The following is a 17,909-nucleotide window of genomic DNA, read 5'->3' as shown; positions in this document are numbered from 1 at the left end:
TTAATAACCATGTAGCGTATTGACCATTTTGAGGTGTCTCACCGCCGATATAGTCTTGAAGGGGATCTATCATAGTAGAGAGAGTAAGGAAGGCGAACTCAGTAGCATGAAAGTCAAAACCCGAAAAATAGAAGAGGGAATGAAAAGGAAAGATGATCTTTGTCAAATCTCATTGAGGCGATAACCTCATCACTTAAGTCCGTCACCACTTAATTTTGAATGATAATACATTCAAGAAAGCTGGTCAGTTTTGCTAGAAGCGGTGAAGCTTGAGCGTGGCAACTCCGTTTCTTCATTTTAATCTGTCTTTTCAAGATCCATCTCGCCGAATTCATCCCTAATCTCGTTCTTTGGATGACGATGGTTCTTGCGGTACATTGCATACAAGATCAGTTGGGCAATCCCTAGTCCAGTCCCCAATCCATTAGGCACCTGCAACACCATTACGTAGATTTTCCTAAACTATCAAGTTCAAATAAACCAAGTCATTAGCTTATATAGTTTGAATATTCACTCTACGCAGACACCAAATTATGATATAAGATGATTGCTTATGATGAGAAAGGGATCGTGGCTAAGAAGGCCATATGCGAGCCAAAAGATGCCGCATAAGAAGGTGGACAACGATAACAAAAAAGGCATGAACTTGACGCTCTCTCTCTTGATCACCATCATCTGTATGAACCAGATGGAACAGATGAAACCGAGTTTGTAATTCTAAAATAATTTGAACTTTTGATACTAGCCCACATATCCTTTTGATGACGAAATATTTTAAGATGTGAGATGCATTCTAGAATTAAGTTGATTGCATAATTGTTTACTCCAAAAGCTTAAACTGATAGAATATAGCGTGAAATGTATTTTAAATCTAACAATATAGTAGTTCTTACCATGACTGATAGAGGTGAAGCACACATAATAGTGGAGAAAATGTCAAGTGTGATGCTGCAGAGGAGTTTCCGGTTCTTGCTCTGCAGGGCGAAGAGGGAGGCAAAGGCAAATGTTAAGAAAAAAATCAGAGCAAGACCAGAGAATCCCATGATCTTTGCCCTCTCCTTCTTTGGTGCGTATGCGATGAAGATCAAAACATACGTGAGCTCAATCACAACTCCCATGGCGCTAATGATCAACAGCAGAAGGTTGTCCGATGACACGACGGTAGTCCATACCTGCGAAATCATTTAGCCATGTATAAGTAAAGAGAGATACCCAGGAGTGTGGTTTATTAGATAGAAAATCAAACCGATTAGTGCCTTAGTAATACTGTGCTAATTGTTACGAATCTTGTAGAACTCACCAAGTGTAGAGGCTGCAACTAAGAAGAGTTACCACGTAAGAGATGCCTGAGAACTGCTTGGTCGATCGGTTCCTTATGATCCTCTTGAACTTGGTCCTAGAATAGTAATGCAACTTCACAAATTTTAGCGAAGAAGGCAGGATAATAACTTAGCAAACAGATACACTGCAACTTATATAGGTGCCAAGAAAAGGAGCAGACCGACTACATTTCCTATAGTGGAAACTGGGAAAGTGCTTGATATCGAAGCCGAGAACAAGTGAAGCAACGAAAGAGGACGGGCTCGAAAGACAAGAAGAAATGCAGAAATTGGAACGTAAAACGCAGACGAGAATGCCGCAGAAACGGGAATGTCCATGGCTTTTCCCAGGTGAAAACAAGTGAGAAGAAAGTAAATAAGGTGAAGTGGCAACAGGAAATCTGCTCTGAAGTTGAAGGCCTTACTAATTTGGCAATTGTTGGAGAAATCTTCGTGAAGTGTTTTGAAGTTGACAAAACGTTTCCATCAGTCTAGTCGAAGGTCTGGGACTACGTTAGTTAAAGTCTGAAGACTTCCGGACAGCCAGACTCAAGACTCAAAGTCTATCCTCATTGACAGTCTCTAATCCGTTGAAGAAAGGTTATCCAGAACAGGATGTTTTGTTCAGGATTTAACCTTATCATCTGGAGAATATCTCGTGGTTGGAGAAGACGTATCAGAATCATTTGATTGATCAAGATTGATTCAATGACTGAAGATTCGATGATTGTCTAAATATTATTGGAAGGTTCTACTTATGGAAACCGAGATCCCGATTGTATGGGCGAACATGATTGATGGGCTATCAACACGTTCCTTTAATAGCTCGAACAATCTTCCTAATTGATTTCGTCCAACGGGTAGATTGGAGGAATTCCTTTGGTAAGTGCCAATGGGTATGATGGCATAAAGGAGTATATAAGGAAGTCGTTCTTAGTTGTTCGAGGAGTGCGCGATAGAAGAATTCCAAAGTCTGAAGCTCCTATTTGTTTAGATAAATCCTTTGAGCGAATACTTGTATACAAAAGAGAGTCTATATTTGTGAGAGACCTTGAGGAGGTGTGGTAAAACATCTACACTTTGTGGAATCAAAGCAAAGCGTGCTGTAACTTCTCTTTTGATCATAGTGAAATCCAGCCGGTGGGTTGTCGGTGCGGAAGAGTGGACGTAGGCTTGGAATAAGCCGAACCACTATAAATCCTGTGTTCAATTTTCTCTTCCTCACTCTCTCTACCTCAATCGTATTTCATTTTGTTAATTAAGAGAGAATTTACTTTCTATCATATGTTAAGAATCGCTTCCGTATATCGATAAATTGTTTAGGCACCTATTCACCCCCTCTAGGTACTCATACTAGCAATATCAATTGGTATCAGAGCCTGTGTACTTACTTTATTTGAAGTGTTTTACTTCATAGTAAAAGATCCATGGCTAGTATGCTAGCACCAGGGCCGATGGAAGGGCAAAGCAATACCAGACCTCCCTACTTTGATGGAAAGGATTACAACATCCGGAAGAACAAGATGAAAGCTTTCCTACGATCAAAGGATCCCTCGGAATGGGATGTTGTAGAAAAGGAATTACTCCTACCACCTTTGCATCGAGTCTCGAAAGAGGAAAAGAAACTGAAGAAACCAGCGGAATGTCTCGGGAAGAAATAATCAAGAGACAAACACTCGATGCAAAAGCAATTTACTCCTTATATTGTGCTTTATCACCAACTGAATATAATAGAATATCTTCTTGTGGTACAGAAAAGAAGTTTGGGACAGATTGCACATCACCTATGAAGGAACAGTCGAGTGAAGGAAACAAGAATCAACATTCTTCTCGGTCAATATGAAGCCTTGAGAATGAAACCGGGAGAATCAATATCGACATGTTTAGTCGTTTTACGGATATTGTGAATGGTCTTGAAAATCAAGGTCAACTAACTTCGATCCCATGAAGGTAAACAAGCTCTTTGCGTGGACTCTCCGAGGATTGGAATCACATAAAGACTTCGATAAGAGAGACGAGAGAATCATGCCACTATCTCGTCGACGAGCTGATTGGAACTCTTGAGTCCTATGAAGTAGAAAGGATCAATGAAGATGAAGATCCAAAAGGTAAGAAATCCATTGCATTAAAATCAAATGATGATTCCGATGATACAGATTCGAAGATGATATGGACGATGAGGAGCTTGCTCTCATGATAAGAAGATTCAGAAAACTAAATAGAAAAGGAAGAAGGTTCAACTCAAAGAAACAAAGCTTTCAAAGACAGCGAGATCAAGTCTGTTGATGATGAGGAACCAAATAAAGATGTAGTCGCTTTGAATGCAAGAAAAAGGGACACATCGACCCACTGTCCTCTTCTGAAGAAGAAGAGAGGAAAAGCTGAAAAATTTCGAAAAGCTCTCAAAGCCGAAACCTGGAGTGATACTGAGTGTGAAGAAAGTGATAATGAATATGCCAATCTATGTCTGATGGCACAATCGGACTCGGACTGGATCGACTCGGGGATCGGACTCGAACAGTGAATTTGAGGCAAGTGATTTTAAAATTCCTGTCAAAGTTTCTAAATATATTGATGAACTATGCTTTAGTCTTAAGACTTCTCTCAAAAGAATTTCCGAACTGAAAAAAGAAAACTCAGCTCTAAAACAAAAGGAAAATGTTTTAGCAGAAAGAGTTAAAAGTCTAGACTTGTCTGTTTCCAATCTTAAAGAAAATGAAGATAATCTTTTAAAAGAAAATGCCTTTTTAAAAACAGACTTATCAAATATATCAAAGAAATTTTCTATAGGGTCTGAAAAACTTAAGAAAATTCTTTCAGCACAAAGACCTTACTTCAATAAGTCTGGTCTAGGTATTGAAGAAACAATCCCCTTGATTGATTTTCCTAAAGTAAAAGAAAGAATTAAGAAAAGGCTTTTGAGTGAGGTTTACAAAAATCACTTCAAGAAAGTTTTTGTAAAACCTGTAGGTAGAAATGCTCTCGGATGTTCTAAGTGCAACGATTCGGATCACTTTGAAAAAGAGTGTCCTATGGTATGGAAACCTGTTAAGAAAGTATGGGCTAATACTATTTATCTTACTAACACCAAAGGACCCAAGAAAATTTGGGTACCAAAAAAAAGCTTGAGACTTTATTTTAAATGCAGGTCTCCGTCAAGAAACAGGTAAAGTGGTATCTTGAGCGGATGCTCAAGACACATGACAGGGAGACTCAAATTGCTTTATAAAGATTGCTCAAGTAAATGGTGGAAAAGTTTCATTTGGAGGAAACAGCAAAGGAAGTATTGTGGGATTTGGAATCGTGAAAATTGGAACTCTCACAATAAGTAATGTTTCCTTAGTGGAAGGACTCAATTACAATCTTCTCAGCATTAGTCAATTGTGTGATACTGGTTTCAAGATCTTCTTTCAAGAAGGAACATGTTCTAGAATCGTAAAGACTCTACTCGTCTTTCATGGGTCGAAGACATGGAAATATCTATCTTCCGGATGTGAAACCAAATGAATCGCAATGCCTTATCTCAATTCAAGACGAAGCAAGCTTATGGCACAAAAAGCTTGGTCATGTCAACATGAAGCAATTAGCCAAAATCTCTTCAAAACAGCTTGTTCGAGGACTACCCAGATTGCCATACCAAAAGACCGATTCATGCACTCCATGTATTCGGGAAAGCAGGTAAGAAATTCTTTTAAGCCAATTAATTATGTCTCTACTAATCATGTACTACGATTCTTGCTGCATATGGATCTCTTCGGACCAACCAGAACTCGAGTATTGGGGGTAAGAAGTATTGCCTAGTAATTGTTGATGATTACTCCCGTTTACTTGGGTATATTTCCTTGCAAGTAAGTCCGAAACCTTTTCGTATTTTGAAAAATTTGCTAAAAAGGTTCAAAATGAAAAAGGATGTGTTATCTCTAGTATAAGAACAGATCATGGAGGTGAATTTGAAAATCAAGATTTTACAAAATTCTGTGATGAATGGGTTTTGTAAGCATGTGTTTTCCTCTCCATATACTCCTCAAAGCAAAATGGAGTTGTGGAAAGAAAGAACAGATCTCTTCAAGAAATGGCAAGAACTCTTTTAATTGAAAGTAAAATTTCTTCTCGATTTTGGGCTGAAGCTGTTTCAACAGCATGCTATATCATCAATAGAGTCTTCTTAAGATCTATTCTTCAGAAAACCCCTTATGAGTTATTCAAAGAAAAGAAGCCTATTGTTTCATACTTTCATGTATTTGGTTGCAAATGTTTTATACTGAAAAATGCAAAAGATCGAGTTGGTAAGTTTGAAGAAAGATCGGATGAAGGTATCTTCCTTGGATATTCTACATCAAGCAAAGCCTTGAGTCTATAACAAGAAGAGCCGAGTCCGTGGAGGAGTCAATGAATGTCAAATTTCAAGACTCAACATAAGATGAATCAAGTCGAGACTCATCAAGAAGAGTCTCGAACTGCTCCAGATCTTCCAAAGCTTACAACTCAAGAAGCATCTCGGACTACTGGAAAACCAGAATAAGGATGTTCATGAAGATTCAATCAAAGAGAGATCATCAATCGACAAATCAACGAGTAACCGGAAGCATAAGTCCAGTCATCCCAAAGATCTTATAATCGGCAAAATGAATGAAGGAATTCGCACCAGATCCAAAAGGCGAGAAGAGTCTAGTCTTTGTGGCACTCGTTTCGAAATTGAACCAAAGAGCATAGAAGAAGCTTTATCGATGAAAGCTGGATTGAAGCTATGCAAGAAGAGCTCGACAGTTCAGCATAAATGATGTCCGGGAATTGACATCCAAACCAAAAGGTAAAACTGTTATTGGAGCTAAATGGGTTTTGAAACAAGATGAACGAGAAAGGAAAAGTCGTACGAAATAAAGCAAGACTCGTGGCCAAGGGATATACGCAAGAAGAAGGAATAGACTATGATGAGACTTACGCTCCAAAGTGGCAAGGTTAGAAGCTATTCGACTATTACTTGCGTTTGCTTGTTATAAGAATTTCAGGTTATTCCAAATGGTCGTCAAAAGCGCCTTCCTAAATGGATTTATCCATGAGGAAGTTTATGTGGAACAACCACAGGGTTTGAAGACCCAAAGAAGACTCGGTCTTCGGACCGAAAAAGGCTTTGTATGGTTTAAAGCAAGCACCTCGGGCTTGGTACGACAGATTAAGTAAGTTCCTAATACAAAATGATTTTGTCAAAGGTAAAGTAGATACAACTTTATTTATCAAGAAGGAAAACAAAAGTTTCTTACTTGTTCAAATATATGTGGATGATATTATTTTTGGATCCTCTAATGAAAGTCTTTGCAAGAAATTTTCAAAGTCTATGCAGGATGAGTTTGAAATGAGTATGATGGGAGAGTTAACATTCTTTCTTGGTCTTCAAGTAAAACAATTGAAGGAAGGAACTTTTATTTATCAAGAAAAATATGTTAATGATCTTGTCAAAAGGTTTGGACTGGAAAAGTGCAAAAAGGTCGACATACCAATGTCAAGTTCTTTAAAGATAGACAAAGATGAAGAAGGGAAGAAAGTTGATCAAAAGCATGTACGGGAGCATTATTGGATCACTTCTTTATCTTACGCCTCTAGACTTGATATTTTGTTGAGTGTTTGCATCTCGTGCTAGGTTTCAATCGGATCCTAGAGAATCTCATCTCGGTGCTGCGAAACGCATCATTAAATACGTTGCTTCATCATCAAGCATCGGTCTTTGGTATCCTAAGAAGGAGACTTTAATCTTAAGGATATTCGACGCAGATCTGGCCGGTTGCGAGTTGATAGAAATAGCACTTCGGGGAACTTGCCGTTGCTTGGAAGCGGGGGACGAGTGTTTTGGTTTTCAAGGAAACAAAGCACCGTGTCTCTTTCAACAACGAAGCGAGTATGTAGCTCTTGGAAGTTGCTGTTCGCAAATTCTATGGATAAAACAACAGCTAAGAGATTTTGAAATTGAAGACTCATGCACGGAGATTAATTGCGACAACACCGGCGCTATCAACCTCACCAAAATCCAATTCTCCACTCAAGAGCAAAGCATATAGAGATTCGACATCACTTTATCGAGATCATGTTCAAAATGGAGATGTTTCAATTCAATTTGTTGACTCAAAGAATCAATTGGCTGATATACTCACAAAGCCTTTGGAGAAAAATCAATTTGAGTCTATACGGTCCAGACTCAACATTTTGAGGTATGAGGATATCAAAGTCTAAAGACTGTCAGACTCAGGCTAACAAGACTTTATCTATTGTCTTGGCTCGACCTTCAGATTGTAAGTCTTTCTCTCCAATCTTATCTTGAAAAGGTACGATCATCGGGCTATGTTTAAATTGTTGCTATATTTAATTAACGTAAATATTGCATCAATTCATTTTCAAAAGGAAGTTATTTTTAAATAACTATTTTTGCGGATAAAGACAGTTATTTTGAAAAGGCATATTTTTATTTCCTTTGTGACGGTTCGTTTACTCTTCTTTTTAACCGATTGTACCTTTGTCGATTTCTCTTCACTTTTCTATTCACTTTTCTCTCAAAAACCCTAGAAAGCATCGATCCTCAATTCTCGTTTGTCTTCTTCGCTCAATCTTAAAAAAGTTGTCATCTTTTTTCGGGGAAAGTCAAGCAAGGAATCTTCCAATCACCGAGAAAGATGTCATCTTCACGAAAGTCCTCAAGAATCGCAAGCGGGGACCACGAGAATGAGTGAGGGGCCTACGCACTTTGATCTTGCGAAGATGAAGTTACTCCCGGATCAGAACCGAGCCCACAACATTCTCAGCGGCGTCGGTCTCCTCCATCTAGTCCTCAAGGCGTTGTTCATCAGCATCAAGAAGAAATCATCGAGGATGCGGACCGTAAGAGTTCAAAAGCCCGCTTTTATTTACAAGCTATATCGTGCCTTAAAAGGAATTCGTACTCCTTTGAACTATGTTGATGAGTTTCTTAGAGACAAAGGATATAGGAACGAATATATCTTTCGCGAAAAATGGAAAGTTTGGGAATCGCTCGTAAAGGGGTGGCTGAGGAAACCCTTGCGAATATCCCAAGTGATCCTCGTGGATCGGGGACCGAATCTGTAGATGGGAATGACGATGACAATCTGTTCGGTCTATTTCAACCGAAAATGGGTATTGCGGCTGAAATTCAAGGAAAAAGGGGAGATTTGTTCAAATCAAAGGAACAAAAGGATCCGTACTCGAAATTGAAGCGTGGGGTAATAAACCCTAGGAGTGTGGACTTTGATTTTCTGGATCTTTGTGAAAGTGAACTTGAGGGAAAAGTTTAGTTATCTTCAACTTGAAAAGTTTTGCTCGACTCAACCGAGGCTTATCTGAATTGACTGCATATTTCTATTCAAATCTTAGCTTTTTGGATGCGAATAGATTCTCCTTGTGTTAAAGAACAAGACTATGTTGTGGATATGAATATCTTTGGCAGATGTGTTAGAAGTTGAGAGAGGCGGATATCAACCAATCAAAGTTTCCATTGCTCGGGCCACACTTGAACCGGTGAAGGACGGGAGAACAAATGAGAAGATCACCTACTCACGGATGAATGCATTCAACATCTTGCTTCACAAGATTGTGATCAATTGCCTTCGGCCAAAATCAACTTCCAAAACTAATGTTTCAAGCTCTGAGGCAAAGTTGATGTATGCCATCCTCTGTGGTAAGAAGTTTTCTCTCCCTCATACTGTTATGTTTCACATGTATAGAGCAGTGATGAAGGATGAGGTCAACTCCCTTACCCAAGCCTTGTTACGAAGTTATTCAGACATCGAATATTCAGCCTCCGCAAATCTTTTGTGTTCGATCATGCGATCATATGGTGGTGGACTGAAAATGGTGACCAAAATGTGTCTGAAGGAACTGAGCAAGGAATTGGAGAAATTCAAGGAGAAGATTCCTGCCAAATCTCATCAACTCTCTTCTGCTGCTAAGAGAAAAGGGAAGGAGCCCATGGCTGTTTCATCAAAGAGAAGAAGAGCTCTCCTCGTTGAGGATGAAGATGATGACGAAGACATCACCATCTCTGCAATGGCTTTGAAGAATTTAGGTCGTCTGTTCCACGAAAGAATCGGAACAAAAGACGAAAGAAGCGAGAGGAGAAGGAAGAAGAAGAAAGAGAAGCGAGAGGAGAAGGAAGAAGAAGAAAGAGAAGTAGAGGAGAAGGAAGAAGAAGAAAGAGAAGTAGAGGAGAAGGAAGAAGAAGAAAGAGAAGCGAGAGAAAGAAGCGAGAGGAAGAAAGACTGAAGAAGAAAGAAGAGAAGAAGGAGAACCCGAGGAAATCTCTTCTCCACCGTAGGCATGGAAACGGGGGAGATCGGGAGAAAGGAGTGACATCTTCATATCCCGATGCAAGTGAAGGAGTCGGTCGCTCGCCCTGCACCCGGAAGATGTTTATGCATCTCAATTTCCAGAAGAAGGTCATGAAGTGTCATCGCCAAATCTGCAAGACTATGCGATCTACCATCTTCGCAGATCGAGCCGAAGCAAGTACTCGGACCGATAATGGAGCAGATTTTCGCGAGAATCATGGATCTTCTCTTAGAGATGAAAGGTGGAGATGAAAGGTCAGATTTATGCCTTGGGATGCGAAGTTCAAAGTTTGAAGAATGAAAGTCAAGCTTCTTCCTGTTCATTGAATGATAAGATGCAAGCCCTCTCTATTCGAATCAGGCCAATGCCAAGAGTGAGGAGGTTGTACAGTGAAGGAAGACTTTAAAAGGCTGGAAGGCATCGTTCGTCTATGGAAGATTTCCAGCTTGTCCGCATTCCCAAGACTTCATCTCATCCTTTTTAATGATGACAAAAGGGGGAGAGATGCATGATTTGATCAAAAACTTTCAAACATTTTTTAACTGTTTGTTGGATTGTGTTGTTGTTTAAGCTGTTTTTGACAGACTTTGACTTTGTTTTGTGTCCGGATGAGAACCGAACTAGACTTGGACTTGACTGCTTCTATTAACAAGTATTGATATCTTATGGATGGTTTTATTATATACTAGACTAACCTATTTTCTGTGGTTGCATATTCTAGTGTTAATCTTTTAGCCATTCATCTCTATAAGATATGCATATGTGTTTGAGAAATGTTTTGCAGGTCAAAGTTATCCAAATCTGCAGGAAGGTTTTATCACCATCAAAAAGGGGGAGATTGTTGGAGAAATCTTCGTGAAGTGTTTTGAAGTTGACAAAACGTTTCCATCAGTCTAGTCTCGAAGGTCTGCGGACTACGGTAGTTAAAGTCGAAGACTTCCGGACAGCCGAGACTCAAAACTCAAAGTCTATCCTCATTGTGAGTCTCTAATCCGTTGAAGAAAGGTTATCCAGTAACTGGATGTTTTGTTCGGGGATTTAACCTTATCATCGGAGAAGATCTCGTGGTTGGTGAAGAAGTATCAGAATCCTTTGATTGATCAAGATTGATTCAATGACTGAAGATTCGATGATTGTCTAAATATTATTGGAAGGTTCTACTTATGGAAACCGAGATCCCGATTGTATGGGCGAACATGATTGATGGGCTATCAACACGTTCCTTTAATAGCTCGAACAATCTTCTTAATTGATTCCGTCCAACGGGTAGATTGGAGGAATTTCTTTGGTAAGTGCCAACGGGTATGATGGCATAAAGGAGTATATAAGGAAGTCGTTCTTAGTTGTTCGAGGAGTGCGCGATAGAAGAATTCCAAAGTCTGAAGCTCCTATTTGTTTAGATAAATCCTTTGAGCGAATACTTGTATAGAAAAGAGAGTCTATATTTGTGAGAGACCTTGAGGAGGTGTGGTAAAACATCTACACTTTGTGGAATCAAGGCAAAGCTGTGCTGTAACTTCTCTTTTGATCATAGTGAAATCCAGCCGGTGGGCTGTCAGTGCGGAAGAGTGGACGTAGGCTTGGAATAAGCCGAACCACTATAAATCATGTGTTCAATTTTCTCTTCCTCACTCTCTCTACCTCAATCGTATTTCATTTTGTTAATTAAGAGAGAATTTACTTTCTATCATATGTTAAGAATCGCTTCCGTATATCGATAAATTGTTTAGGCACCTATTCACCCCCCTCTAGGTACTCATACTAGCAATATCAGCAATGTCAATAACTGAGGTTCGTTCATATACAGGGAACCCAAACTCTAATATGGCGAGAACAGACAAAGATTAGTGGAACTTTCTCTTCTTTTCCAAAACTTATTCTGCTAACTTGAATTGGAGCTTAGAATATTTAATGGAAGAGGTAAAGCAAGAATTCCTGTCAGAAGCAAACGTCTCAGTTATTGAAAAGTTAGCCATAATTGCCATAAGTTAGATTAGAAGGTGACATCGATCACCCATTCTCAGTGGAACGTTCCGTGTATATATATATATATATCTGTTTTGGTCATATTTATAGTCTACCAATGGGGAGTGGGGTTACTATTGAAGCAAATAATCTTAGCGCAACGACTATTTTTTGACCGAGTTTGAATGGTTTTTAAGGGCTTATTTGCTAACCGGCCAATTCTTGATTATTTTTGTCCTTTTGTTCATCGGAACAAAAAAAGAACCAAAATCTATTTTGTAACGTTAGCTAATTTTTCTACTTTCGATAACAAATTTGGAATAAAATCAAGAAATGGAAAAAGTTATTTTTTTGTTCTCAAGTACAATTTTAAAATCCAACAATTTTTTTCCTCTTTTATTTTCTTCCTTTTCCTTCTCTAAGTGGTCGCCAAGCTCGATGATGGTCGGCAATCGGCCAGAGACAAAATTCGGTGACCTCACTGGAGCCTCACTAGCCCATGGCAAGGCTAACCTGGTTGTGGCTAGGGAAGGTTGGCCTTGCTTTGGCTAGGTAGGGCTCAACCTCGCTCAAATATGGTGAGGTTGAGCCTCACTACTAGCTAACTACTGGGGGGGAAGGGTCAGCCTCACCTTGGCTAGGCAAGGCTCGACTTTGCCGAGGGTCGGCGAGGTCATTGACTCTTGCTTGGTTAGTCTTCAGCTATCGTCGAGTCTTGGCGACCGACTAGAGGAGGAAGAAGAAGAGAAGGAAAAAAAAAAAAGAAAATCTCATAAATTATTAAAAATTAAAAGAAGTTCTATGTCATAAAAAAAAATTGAGGGCCATATCAAATGAATTCATGTTCTTTTTTAAAAATTATTTATTAAGTTAAAATTATTTTCGAAACATAATGATTATCAAATGTATCTTAAATATTTGAATTATTTTGAACTTTTTGAATCGATGACACCTCACCCCTAGTTTCTAAGAGTGACTAAGAATTCACAGGATCCATCGTCGAATAGGAAGGTTCTTTGTCCCTCTTGATTGGATATCGTCCCATCAATGGAGTGGAAACAGTGTCGACTCACAATTTTATTTCGTGATTAAATTAATTCGACATTTTCCTTATAGTACGAGTCGGATCTAAATCAAAGAAACGTTTATGCGATGATAATATAGGGTGCATGGATTCCACACTAAATCTTTTTCTTTGAATAATAGAGCCACTAACAAACCAAAAATAAATAAATAAATAAATAAACCGACTATTAAAAAAAATAAAGCCAATAACTTTAAAAAGTAGGATTCGACAAATTTGGGTTGCCCAACGTGTTGATTCTCACCAACTCCTCCATCCAAATTTTATTCCTCAAAGGTGACTCCAGAAACGGAGACATCAAAGGAAATGTCGATTGACTAACGTAAGCAGTTTAAGTGACTTCAACGGAAGACAGCTTAGCAGAAAAAATTATCAACAAAGTTATGAATTTATTACACTTATACCAATTTAATTCTAAATCTTTTAATTTGATCAATTTAGTGCTAATTTTTTTTTATAACTTGTTAATTCAATCTATCCAACCAATTTTTACTCAAAATTAATGACATAAATGCCCGACATCGTATATTACATTATTATTATTATTTTTTGGTAACCGAGGACTCCGCCACATGCCTCCCATGCCTGAATGGCTCCTGAGGACCGGGCCCCTATACCTCGAGGAAGACTAGCACATCAACCCACCGCCATGGCTCCCTACTTAAATCGCTAATAATGCAGGGTTTCGAATTCTTGACCTCAATAATGAGGAGAGACTCTCAACCAACTACGCTACCCACAGATGGGTTTATATTACATTATTGTTCTTGACTTGAAATTTTTAAATTTTTTATTTTTGAATTTTTATAATTATTAATTATTATTATTTTTTATTGTTTAGGGGTAGCAAGTAGCCACTAGCCAAGGTTCGTAGACCCCATGAACCACTGAGCGAGGGTCATAGCCCTTGTTGGCCACTAGGTGAGGGCTCGTGGCCCTTGCTCATTGCTGCCCTCACACATGGTGGGTGAGGGCTTATGACCCTTGCTTAGACGCTAAGCCCTTACTAACCACTAGGTGAGGAGTACGAGTCCTTGCTTGCTACATCCTCACCAACCACTAGGCAAGGGCTCACAACTAGGGGTGAGCAGCGGTCTAAAGTCGACCTGGACCGACCTTGGACCGGCCCAATCCTGCTGGTTCTGGTTCGGTTCCCAAGGGAACTGGGTCGGTCCTTGGTCCTGAAATTCTAGGACCAACACTGTGCGGGTTGGTCCTCGGTCCAAAGAATTTTGGGTCGGTCCAACCCTGGACCAACCCTGTATATTATATTATATTATATTATATTATATTATATTATTCTTTTATATATTCAAACCTAAGTAAAATGTTTGTTATATTATATTATATTGAGATGTTCTATCAATAGCATTAATAGTAATTTCAATTTAAAACTTTTGTTGAGTATTAATTAAGTGTCGTTTGTTTTGTTTTCAAGTGTTTAGAAGTTCAAGTGAATTAACAAGATGTAAAGTTATATATTCATGGTTTATATTAAGTATTTTGAACTTTTTATGGTTTAATTGTATTTTACTAATGAATTTCAGCTATACTTTGCTTTTCAATTTGCGTCAAATGGTATAAGTTTTTGAATAGTAGAGTAGTACTGCAGTTGCTACGGTAATTTGCTAGTCAAGTGATGTGAAGCTCATTTTTTGGTTGAGTGGACTCTACATGATCAAATGCAGGAAAACGTTTTTGCATATAGTGTTATGAATATTAAAGATAGATGATTACAAGAACTTTCCATCTTGTCCCATATCTCGATGAGCGGTTAGCAGTGCGAAATTTCTATTATTGTGTCATCTTAAATTTGCTAAATATGTATTGGTATTTATAGTTTAGTTGCACAATGCCGCATTATCGATTGATGTGTAATTTGAATTTTTAGATTTGCTTTTTTAGGGAGTATAAAAAATAAGATGAAAAAAATTATCGATCGGTCCTAGTTGACCCTAGAACCAGACCGAACCCATTAGGTCGGTCTGGTCTTTGGTCCCAGGCTCAATAGGGTCGGTCCTTGGTCCTAAAAATTGAAGACTGACGCTGTACAGGTTGGTCCTAGGGTTAGAGGGTGGCCCGAACCAACCCGGACCATGCTCACCCCTACTCACAACCCTCACTCGCAGTCGAATGAGGGCTACGACCCTTGTTGCATATGGTGAGGACTTGTAGCCCTTGCCCAATGGTTTGTGAAGGCTCACTACCCTCGTCAGATTTGGGCGAGGGCCCAGATTTAACAAAAAAAAAAATTCTGAAAAAAATAAAAACTTTTAATAATTTTCACGTTAGCAATGTTCGTGCAACTATAGGATGACAAACGTCCACGTCATCAATTTCTAGTCAACATTGGCCAAATGGACTAAATTGACAAATTATTAAACGGTTTAAGATTAAATTAGCCAAATTGACAGGCTTAAGTCTTAATTAAGACAAGCATAATAGATTTGATTTTACTTGTCGAATATGCGAGGGAACATATGAGGATTGACTTGCATTTTTGCTTTTCTTTTTCATTAGTAAATTTGATTTTTACTTGCCGAATTGTCTCATGAATTGTTTTCTTGAAACCAAAACAATTAGCCTTACGATGGCTCCATGAACGGCGTCACTTGCAATTTTTTTGTTTAGTAATACATGGAATTACTCGACCTTCAATAAATTTAATTTGGCCCATCTTTCAAAAGTAAGTCAAAGATTTAGTCCGATTTAGTGATTTCAAACGAGTAAACTTGAGTGTCTTTAACCTGTCTGTTATTGTTTCTAAAAATTTGGCAGGCTTTAATTATCAACAAACATAAGGCTTGTCAAACACCATTTTTGCCATGGCTAATGTAGTATTTTCATTTTGGTCAGATTCATCCCCTAACTCATATATATATAATTTACTAAAATCACGTTTTGTATAAAGTCTGCATGTGCCATTCTCTCTCTCTCTCTCTCTCTAGGCAATTTCTCATACATAAACACTTTCATTGCCTATTGAAATAAATTGGCAACGTCTTAATTTTCAAGCATTTCTCTTAAGTCAAATTTTAGGCCAAATTTGAGAATTCTTTTTTCTAAGAATGTGGTGAGACATTTATTTTTAGCCTTCTTAAATCAAGCAATACACTGATCAACTAACTCATTATTATATTATTAAAGTGTGACCAAATCAACAATTGATACCTCATATATGGTTCTATAAAATTAAGAATGAAATTGTCTTTCCATGTTTGCCCAATTACACATTGAATTAGATGGTAAATTACTGATCTAACTTAAAGCAATTCTTGAAAAAGATAAATGATACAACCTAAGTCTAAAATATTTATTTGTTCCTACTTCTCTACATTAAGCTATAAATGGATTGATATGTTCAATGGTTGATTGTTTATGTTGGCCAGTGAAGATGACAAAATAGGAATTTTAAAATTTCTAGAAAAAGGCTGATTATTAATCCATTTAAAATAAGGTTTTCCTATTCAAACCCTATTCTCGTTGAACTTTGTTCGCAAATTATGTTGGGTCTAATCGAGGATTTGGTTGGCCATCTTGCCCTCTTGGCGGTAATACTAGTCTTACCAAATTATCTATGTTAATATTAATTGGCAAATTAGGCCTAACTGGAATATTTGTATTAACTGACGATAAAACAACTGCAAACCTCAAATTTCCCATATTTGGCATTTGACCAATCTATTAACCATTGGTTTGTCAAATTCGTGCTCTCAATATGATTATTTTAACCAACATTGTTTCTATTGTTAAGAGTAGAGGATCTAGGATCATATCCTGATACCGTTGGATTGGCTTGGAGTGCTGATAGAGGTGAAGCATACATGATAGTGGAGGAAATGTCGAGCGTGATGCTACGCGAGAGTTTACAGGTCTTCCCATGAAGGATGAAGAGGGAGACAAAGGCAAATGTTATGAAAAGAATCAGAGCAAGACCAGGGAGTCTCATGATCTTTGCGCTCTCCTTCTTCGATGCATATGTGATGAAGATCGGAACATGCACGAACTCAATCACTACTCCTATGCTGCTAATGATCGATATCAAAAGGCTGTCTGATGACAAGAATGGAAATTCATACCTGCGAAATTGTTTAGCCATGTATAAATAAAGAGAGATATTCACGAGTTTGGTTAATTAGATAGAAAATAAGCTGATTAGTGCCCCAGTAACACTGTGCTTATCGTTGCGAATATTGCAGGACTTACCAAGTGTAGAAGAGGCAATTAAGAAGAGTTATCACATAGGAGACACCAGAGACCTGCTCAGTCGACCAGCTTGTTATGATCCTCTTGAACATGATCCTAGAATAGTTATGCAGCTTCACAAGCTTTAGCTAAATATGACAAGATAATGACTTAGCAAGTCGATACTCTGCGACTTACATAGGCGCCAAGATAAGGAACAGACCGACTGCATTTCCTATATTGGAAACAGGGAAAGCGTACAGCATTAAGGCCGAGAACAAGCGGAGCCATGACAGAGGTCAGGCTCGAATGACAAGAGGAAATGCAGAAATCAGAATGTAAAACGCGGCACCAAGAGGACCGCACAAGAAACGGAGAACGTCCATGGCCTTGTTATATTTACATACGGATAAGTGAACCAAAATGAAAATTCCAACATCGCGGAGGTAAGGGTTTGGGAGTTCTCCGCACCGATTGAGGACCATGGATTCACAATTCAACATTACATTTAAACCTACCACTTTCCCAATGGGAAAAGTGCCAAAAAAATCCTAAACCTTTTGTTTTTGTGCCGATTTAGTCCTAAACCTTTCTCTGGTGTTGATTTAGTCCTAAACATTTTTATGTTGTGCTAATTCAGTCATTTCCGGTCAATTTTGGCCGGATTTTGCTGACTAGATGCCGGCTGGCTGATGTGAACAACTTTTAATAATATTTCTGAATTTTCTTTTCTTTTTCTTCCCCTCTTCTTCCTCCAACCGGTCGCTGGACCTCGGCGACCGGCCAGAGGCGACGGTCGGCGAGATCGAGGTCAACCTCGCCGGCCACCTCGCTAGTGGCCGCGAGGGCGGCCTCACATTGGGCGGTGAGGTTCGCCCTTGCCAGATTTGGCGAGGGTCGAGCCTCACCCATGGCCGACAAGGCTCGACCTCACCAGATTTGGCGAGGGCGAGCCTCATCCGCCTAGCGAGGCTGCCCTCGAGGCCCTGAGTGGTGAGGGTGAGCCCCGCTAGCTCGGCGAGAGG

The 17,909-nt window shown here is 38.9% G+C and overlaps 1 pseudogene; it reads right to left on the bottom strand.

Moving 5' to 3' along the window:
• Nucleotides 1-297: 297 nt before the first annotated feature.
• Nucleotides 298-17,175, bottom strand: LOC120294552 (annotated as a pseudogene).
• Between the last annotated feature and the right edge of the window lie 734 nt (nucleotides 17,176-17,909).

Source organism: Eucalyptus grandis, chromosome 6, assembly GCF_016545825.1.
Source record: "Eucalyptus grandis isolate ANBG69807.140 chromosome 6, ASM1654582v1, whole genome shotgun sequence".
NCBI classification, from domain to species: Eukaryota; Viridiplantae; Streptophyta; class Magnoliopsida; order Myrtales; family Myrtaceae; genus Eucalyptus; species Eucalyptus grandis.
The sequence above is the reverse complement of the archived record's forward strand: the minus strand, read 5'-3'. Positions and strand labels throughout refer to the sequence as shown.